Below are 10032 nucleotides of genomic sequence, written 5' to 3'. Positions count from 1 at the left end.
ACTTTATACATTCTAAAATTGTCATGTGGATCAACATACCAAAAAGATTACAATCTAACGTGAGAATTAAAAAGTTTTTAAAAGCTTCAAAAGCTTGAAACTTATCAATGACAGGTTTAAAGAAGAGATGCCAAAGAAGAGAAGATGAGGCATGTATGGAGAGAGAAGATCAAAAATCTAAAAACATGCCATGAAGAAAGCCAACACTTGGCTAGATAAGGCGGCTCGACAGAGGCTACCACAAGCAAGATAAGAGCTGGAAAGTCCCCTATTCGACTAGATGTTCAAACAGGGACTTGGGGAGCAAATGTTATCCCAAATTTTATCCACCTTACGTGGCATGTCTACGTAAGCCAAGACAGAGGACACGTGGAGTACAACCTTGCTAATAGCAGGATAAAGTCTCCTTGCAAGGCATGACAAAACCGTCAAGCAGCAAGCGAAAGGAGTTAACTGTTAAGGAGTTGTACCACCATGTCTGGCCAGCCAAGGGGAGTACATAGGCCGGCCAGGATGAGCTTGTAGGGTCGGCCAGAGTTTGAGCACAAGCTGGCCGACAAAAGGTGGCTTTTAGACTTAGGGGGGTCCGTTCGACTAAGGAAGGCTGACCTCTGCAAGGAAACGGTGTACAAAGACTGACTTCCACCTATAAATACTGGCCTCCACCTACAAAGGCCAGCCTCCACCTACAAAGGTTGGCCTTCACCTACAAAGGCTAGCCAACACTTGTTGGAATTATTTTACCAGGATCTTAGATCTACTCACAAGTATGTCAATTACCATGGCTCTGAAGCGAGTTGTTGGAATTATTTTACCAGGATCTTAGATCTACTCACAAGTATGTTGATTAACACCCTAAATATGAACTTCTAAAACGATTATAAGTAAACACATATAAAGTATGAGAAACCTTACATTGGGTGCAGCGGAATAATATGTCTCCTTCCACTCAGATCTCTAACCCTTGTATCCTTTCTGTAGCAGAGTATTATCAAGATTTGAGCCCGAATGTCCTTCTTTGTTGAATCTGGATTCTTCACAATCTTCCACACTATGATTGAGGTACTACTTGCTGTGTGTGGGTACTACTCTATCACTTGGGGATTTTGAAACAAGCAAAGAAGAAGAAGAAAGAGAGGTGGCGGCTAGGTTTAGAGAGATGGCTCGGGTTTTTCTCTGAAAGGAATGAGATGCAATGTGTTGTTTCCTGAAGCCATTACTTTCTATTTATAGAATACCACATAGGGTTAGAGTTGAATTACTTGGCATTAAAATAATGAAAATATTAAATGATAAAACCCTATGCATGTGGCCGGCCATGGCTTGTGGATATGGGCCTCACTTTTGCAATTTTGCTGTTTTATCATTTCTACATCTCATTTTCTCAAAAAATGCCAATTTTCAAATTCAACCATTTAAATGACAATTTCAACTATTTAATAACTATAATTAATTATTAAATAATATTGTCATTTATTATATTTATTAATTAGACTAACCAAAGTCTCTTAATTAACAAATACAATGTATAAACTCTTTCTTTACAGTTTCGCCCTTAATAAGTGATAAATTCACAAATAGACATAGTGTAACTTGAGAATTATAATTGATTAATTAAAACATTAAATGAGTCTTACAAGTAGTATTGTCTCAACTAGTGTGGGGACCATGGGCCTATATATCCGAGCTTCCAATAAGCAAATCAAGAATTTACCTCTTAAATTCACTGACTTATTAATTCTTCGTTGAATCCACGCATAGAACTTAGAATTGCACTCTCAGTATATAGAATGCTCTATATGTTCCACCATATAGACACATCATTAGTTATCCATTGTTATAATCCTAATTTGATCAATGATCCTCTATATGAATGATCTACACAGTAAAGGGATTAGATTACCGTTACACCCTACTATGTATTTTATCCTTAAAACACTTAACCTCGTATAAATGATATTTCAGCTTATGTGAAATGAGTACTCCACCATTTATTTTCGTTTGGTCAAGCTCAGAGGAGATCATCCTTTACTTACTATTCGCCAGATAGAAGCTATAGATTCCATGTTTATGTTAGCGCTCCCACTTAATTGCACTACTGTGTTCCCAAAATGTACGTATCACCCTGACCTAAAAGTAGGCTTAACTAACAAATCAAAGAACACGAATAGCCTCCTGAGATTGAGCCTAATCATAACAGGATTAAGATCATTTGATCTAGGATCAACTAGGCGATATTGACTTGAATACATATTACGGTAAGTTTAGTAAATCTAAGTCAAAGTTCAATATCGGTCCCTTCCGATGCATACTCCATGCACCCAACCTGAGCTTTACTTTAACCAATGCTCTGGAAAGAACATAGCATTTCTCCAAATGCAAGTAAACTCTATTGTAGATTATCATATCAGTAAAACCCTGTGTCTGATAAATCTAGGAAACTTTATTCACATAGTCATGTTTACTTTCCAAAGTGTTGACAACATAATAAACAGGATCAAGTATGTGAAAAGGGTTTCAGATGAATTTATAAATCAAATAGACAAGCAATTGACAAGGTGAACCAAAACATACACAAATGAATGAAAAATACTTCTGTTTCTTTATTGATGTTGAATAAAATAGATTACATTGAAATGGAGTTTTATTTAGGGCATAAAACCCAACACTAAACGTAAATGCCATAGATAAGTCTATTCATCATTATCAATCTCTTTTCTTTTAAGGCTTCTAGGTGTAGCTACATTGAAAATTTCAGTATTTAGTGAGATTTGCGTATCATGTCTTAAAACATAAAGCCCTTGTTCCATGTTAGCAACACATATCTGAAATCCATTACGACAAATTGAACAATTAGAACTTGAAAAATTCAATATATAAAATTGTGTTTGTAAACATGAAACACTAATCAAGTTTCTACTAAAGTTTGGAATAAATAAAACATTGTGTAAAAGTAAAAATCTTTTTGAATGAAACTTGATACGGGCCGTTCCTCTAGCTTTGACCAATACTAACTCGCCATTTCCAACTTTTAGCTTTAACTCTTCTGGGTGCAGATTTTCCCAAGTTTCAAGCAGCTGCAGTGAAGAACAAACATGGTTAGTAGACCCAGAATCAACAATCCATGTGCATTTGTCATTCTCTAAAACACATGATTCAAAGACAAAAGCATTACCTTCGTTTGAATTGTTTAGAAGCCGGGGACATCGTTCTTCTTGATGTCCCTTTTTATTACAATTCGAACATAGAAGATAATGTCTGATAATTGTACTTGAAGAAGCAGCTTTGTTAGAGCCTTCATGCTTAATCCTCTTCCTCTGATTAAAGTTTGCAAAATCAGGAGGTCCCATTGCAATCAAATTCCGTTCATGAGCTCGTAATTCTACTTCGAGCTTGTCCATGTCGGAGGAATTAAAATTGTTGATCATGTAAGATACAACAAATCCATTATACTCCGGAGGAAGACTATTAAGAATGAATTGTACCCATTGTTCCTTTGATAATTCAATTCCAAGTAGATTTGCCTTTTGGAACTTCAAATTCATCAATAATAGGTGCGAGTTAATGCAACTACCAGGATGCATTTTCACATTATAGAGTTCATTGGCTAAGACATTGACTAGGAGGGGATCGGGATGAGGGTTATCCATATTGGCACTACAACATATCAATAAAATAGAAGTAAGGTTTTGGTTCAATAAATTCATACACAAGTTCAGAAAATAACAAATAATCACATATGTTATAAAAATACTAAATCTAACATAGTTTATTTTCCAAGGTTTCCAACAAACTGATATAGTGTCCCGTTTAGGCGAGAGTCAAAGCATCATCCATTGAATAGAGTTGTCAATTCATCTAAAATGATAAACATTCTAGCAACCTTTTATTCAATCAAGATTGGAATCCAGCGTTATCCCGTTTAGGCGAGAGTCAAGGCTATTCTATCTTATGAGCTTCTACCATTGTTTCATACTCTTGTAAGTCTTATATAGTTGCCACCATTAGGGTGATCAATACTAATATAAAAAACTTACAAAAATACTTATCTTTTGAGATTAAACGGTGCTAACTTGCTAATGAACGTTCCTCCATTAGGGAGGATTACTCACTAAAATAATAGCTACGTAAAACCAACAATGGAGATCGAATGTCTCTTGATTAAAGCTCATTATTTAAAAAAAATATGTATTTTATTTAATCATTTATTTTATTACATATTTTAATAATGAAAAATTACAAATTAAAGTTGGTTTTATATAAAAAATTTGAATTAAAAAAAATCCAACTTTAATTAAATTTCAACTATTTAAATTCAAAAAATAAATTTGAAATTAAATAAATAATTAAAATATAATGGAATAAATTTGAAAAATATCTTATTTAAGTTGTTTAGAGGAATCTAAAATATCGAACTTAAATGTTTTTCAAAATATAATTTAATTAAATATTAAAAATTAAGTTGTAACCACTTAATTTAAAAAATATTCCATTTTAAGTTTATCCATATTTAAAAAAAAAAATATCAACTTAAAATATCCAAAGAATCTTAATAACCAATTCCTAAAATTCCTCAACTTAATTTTGAAATTTGAAATTCAAAAGATATTCAAATTTAAGTTGATTTGTTAGAAATAACAAATTTTAAACTTAAATAGGAATATTTAATGAAATAATAAAATTAAGCTTTAGAAAGAATCTAGTTGGTTATAATTCTATATTTAATTAAATACAAGAAAATACATATAGTTTATCTAGAATATTATTCATAAAACTATGTTGTCTTAAATTAATTTTAAAAAAAATGAAATTAATTATGTTGCTAATCAATTTTATTAGGTTAAACTAATTTAATTAACCTAGTACAGTTATTCAAATCAGGCAAATAGGCCTTCACAATTGGGGTAGTTCATGTGAGGGGGAGCTGGGTTCAATATGTCGTACCCACTTCTATGCCCCCAACTCTCACACAAGGCCCAAAAGAGATGAATTTAACCTTAAAATGAACAACTGTTATTAATTGAATAGGCCCAAAAACTAAATGGGCCTAAATAAAATCTATCAGGATATGACATTTTATTTAGCAACAACAACCTATATGCATCTATAACAAAAGTAAACATATAGGCTCACACAGGCACACAAATTTGGATGGATCCTATCATGTTACTCGGTCATACACAGATGAAAGAAGAATGTAAAATTTACCTGTTACAAATTATTTACTTGACCTATTGACAATTGAACCATGGGTTAAAATCAGATCATTGGATTTGTCAACAAGTTAACCATGGCAATTTAGATCAAGTAATAATAGGTTTTAGAAAAAAAACTTACAAACAATCTAAAACACATACTCCTGCAACAAGTTGGATTGGATAGTTGGATGTAGGATTTAGTTAATTTAAATCAATTAATAAAAAATTCGAAAATAGTATTTAAATAAAAAATATTTTCGATTTAAAAAAAAATAAAAATTAAACCTACAATTTTGAAAAATTACGTTTCAACTAACCTAAATATCATTTCAAAAAATTGCTAACCATCTTTTAAATTTATGTTATTTTATAAATTAAATATTCACTAAAATAAAATGATTAATAAATATCCTTTTCTGATTTTATAATTTAATTTAAATAAAAAATAACAAAATTTAAAAGTTAGCAAAAATATCTTATTTCTATTTAAAATACCATGATTATAGTAATCTTATTTTAAATTTAAATAAGGTCAAATTACTTAAAATAGAATATTTTATATAAAAAAAAAAATTAATATGTGACCTTAGATTTAAAATTAAGATAAAATAATCAAATTTTAAAAATAAGATAAAAAAAAATAAGCAAAAAATAGATTTTTACCTATTTTCAAATTCAAATTACACTAATATCTAAAATTAATTTTAAAAATTCAAATTAATTTATTTCTCATAATTAGATTTGAAATATGAAAAATAAAAATCAAAATACAAAACTACACAAAAATTAGAAGTTAATTCCATGAAATAGCATGAAAAACGAAGAAAACGAAAAAAAAAAAAATTGCGAGCTGTACGGATGGTATGCACAACATACCATCCGCGCGCGCTCAAGGGGAGGATGGGTCGAGCATCCTCGGCGCTGGAGGCTGCAAGCAGCCTATTCCGCGCGCGTGAGGGTGTGTCACCACCCCTAATTTTTTTCAAATCTTCAAAAAATCATAACTAATTCAAATAAAATCGAAATTGATTTCTGTAAAAAAGGAAATTGCTTAATTTTTTCCAAACTATCCAATAAAAATAATTTCAGAAACGAAAATTCAATTATTTTTCCCAGAATTTCACAAACATCAATCAATCATCAATATAACACACAAAACAACATGATACCATCCAAATCACAAACAAATCGTTTTAAGTCCAAATTTCTTGCAAGCAAATCAATTACCATGGCTCTGAAGCGAGTTGTTGGAATTATTTTACCAGGATCTTAGATCTACTCACAAGTATGTTGATTAACACCCTAAATATGAACTTCTAAAACGATTATAAGTAAACACATATAAAGTATGAGAAACCTTACATTGGGTGCAGCGGAATAATATGTCTCCTTCCACTCAGATCTCTAACCCTTGTATCCTTTATGCAGCAGAGTATTATCAAGATCTGAGCCCGAATGTCCTTCTTTGTTGAATCTGGATTCTTCACAATCTTCCACACTATGATTGAGGTACTGCTTGCTGTGTGTGGGCACTACTCTATCACTTGGGGATTTCGAAACAATCAAAGAAGAAGAAGAAAGAGAGGTGGCGGCTAGGTTTAGAGAGATGGCTCAGGTTTTTCTCTGAAAGGAATGAGATGCAATGTGTTGTTTCCTGAAACCATTACTTTCTATTTATAGAATACCACATAGGGTTATGGTTGAATTACTTGGCTTTAAAATAATGAAAATATTAAATGATAAAACCCTATGCATGTGGCCGGCCATGGCTTGTGGATATGGGCCTCACTTTTGCAATTTTGCTATTTTATCATTTCTACATCCCATTTTCTCAAAAAATGCCAATTTTCAAATTCAACCATTTAAATATCAATTTCAACTATTTAATAACTATAATTAATTATTAAATAATATTGTCATTTATTATATTTATTAATTAGACTAACCAAAGTCTCTTAATTAACAAATATACCCTATAAACCCTTTCTTTACAGTTTCGCCCTTAATAAGTGATAAATTCACAAATAGACATAGTCTAACTTCAGAATTATAATTGATTAATTAAAACTAACTAAATGAGTCTTACAAGTAGTATTGTCTCAACTAGTGTGGGGACCATGGGCCTATATATCCGAGCTTCAAATAAGCAGATCAAGAATTTACCTCTTAAATTCACTGACTTATTAATTCTTCGTTGAATCCATGCATAGAACTTAGAATTGCGCTCTCAGCTATATAGAACGCTCTATATGTTCCACCATATAGACACGCTATTAATTATCCATTGTTATAATCCTAATTTGATCAATGATCCTCTATATAGATGATCTACATGTTGGGTTTTATGCCATAAATAAAACTCCATTTCAATGTAATCCATTTTATTCAATATCAATAAAGAAACAGAAGTATTTTTCATTCATTTGTATGTTTTGGTTCATCTTATCAATTGCTTGTCTATTTGATTTATAAATTCATCCAAACCCTTTTCACATACTTGATCCCGTTTATTGTGTTGTCAACACATTGGAAAGTAAACATTACTATGTGAATAAAGATTCCTAGATTTATCAGAACACTGGGGTTTTACTGATATGACAATCTACAATAGAGTTTACTTGCATTTGGAGAAATGCTATGTTCTTTCCAGAGCATTGGTTAAAGTAAGCTTGGGTTGGATGCATGGAGTATGCATCGGAAGGGACCGATATTGAACTTTGACATAGATTTATTAAACTTACCGTAATTTCTATTCAAGTCAATATCGCCTAGTTGATCCTAGATCAAATGATCTTAATCCTGATATGATTAGGTTCAATCTCAAGAGTGTTATTCGTGTTCTTTGATTTGTTAGTTAAGCCTACTTTTGGGTCAGGGTGATACGTACATTTTGGGAACACGGTAGTGCAATTGAGTGGGAGCGCTAACATAAATACGGAATCTATAGCTTCTATCTGGCAAATAGAAAGTAAAGGATGATTTCCTTCGAGCTTGACCAAACAAAAATAAAAGGTGGAGTACTCATTTCACTTAGCTGAAATATCATTTATACTGGGTGAAGTGTTTTAAGGATAAAATACATTGTAGGGTGTTACGGTAATCTAATCCCTTTACAGTGTAGATCATCTATATAGAGGATCATTGATAAAATGGGGATGATAACAATGAATAACTAATGACGTGTCTATATGGTGGAACATATAGAGCGTTCTATATACTGAGAGTGCAATTCTAAGTTCTATGCGTGGATTCAATGAAGAATTAATAAGTCAGTGAATTTAGGATGTAAATTCTTGATCTGCTTATTGGAAGCTCGGATATATAGACCCATGGTCCCCCCACTAGTTGAGACAATATTACTTGTAAGACTCATTTAATTGGTTTTGATTAATCAATTATAATTCTCAAATTAGACTATGTCTATTTGTGAATTTTTCACTAAGCAAGGGCGAAATAGTAAAGAAAGAGTTTTTAGGGACATATTTGTTAATTAAGATACTTTGTTTGGTCTAATTAATAAATATGATAAATGACAATATTATTTAATAATTATTTATAGTTATTAAATAGTTGAAATTGACATTTAAATGGTTGTATTTAAAAATTGGCGTTTTTGAGAAAATTGCAAAAGTGAGGCCCAAGTCCACTAAGCCATGGCCGGCCACCTTTATAGGTTTTATCACTTAATATTTTCATTATTTTAATGCCAAATAATTCAAACCTAACCCTATGTGGCATGCTATAAATAGATAGTGATGGCTTCAGGAAAAAGTGACTTTTGCATCTTGTTTCCTTTAGAGAAAAACTTGAGCCTTCACTCTAACCTAGCCGCCACTCTCCTTTCTTCTTCTTCATTGAATATTTTGAACCCTATTAGTGATAGAGTATTGCCCACACACAACAAGTAGTACCTCAATCATAGTGAGGAAGATCGTGAAGAAAGACATTCAACAAGAAGGACATTCGGGCTCAGATCTTGATAATACTCTGCGACAGAAAGGATACAAGGGTTAGAGATTTGAGTGGAAGGAGACATATTATTCCGCTGCACCCAATGTAAGGTTTCTCATACTTTATATGTGTTTATTTATAATCGTTTTAGAAGTTCATATTTAGGGTGTTAATCAACATACTTGTAAGTAGATCTAAGATCCTGGTAAAATAATTTCCAACACTATATTAGGGATTAAATTACCGTAACACCCTACAATGTATTTTATCCTTAAAACACTTAACCCCGTATAAATGATATTTCAGCTAAGTGAAATGAGTACTCCACCATTTATTTTCGTTTGGTTAAGCTCGAAGGAAATCATCCGTTACTTTCTATTTGCCAGATAGAAGCTATAGATTCCATATTTATGTTAGCACTCCCACTCAATTGCACTACCGTGTTCCCAAAATGTACGTATCACCCTGACCCAAAAGTAGGCTTAACTAACAAATCAAAGAACACGAATAACACTCTTGAGATTGAACCTAATCGTATCAGGATTAAGATAATTTGATCTAGGATCAACTAGGTGATATTGAATTGAATAGATATTACGGTAAGTTTAATAAATCTATGTCAAAGTTCAATATCAGTCCATTCCGATGCATAGTCCATGCATCCAACCCAAGCTTTACTTTAACCAATGCTTTGGAAAGAACATAGCATTTCTCCAAATGCAAGTAAACTCTGTTGTAGATTATCATATCAGTAAAACCCCAGTGTTCTGATAAATCTAGGAATCTTTAATCACATAGTAAAGTTTACTTTCCACTGTGCTGACAACACAATAAACAGGATCAAGTATGTGAAAAGGGTTTGGATGAATTTATAAATCAAATA

Source organism: Cannabis sativa, chromosome 3 (genome assembly GCF_029168945.1).
Source record: "Cannabis sativa cultivar Pink pepper isolate KNU-18-1 chromosome 3, ASM2916894v1, whole genome shotgun sequence".
NCBI lineage: Eukaryota > Viridiplantae > Streptophyta > Magnoliopsida > Rosales > Cannabaceae > Cannabis > Cannabis sativa.
The sequence above is the reverse complement of the archived record's forward strand: the minus strand, read 5'-3'. Positions refer to the sequence as shown.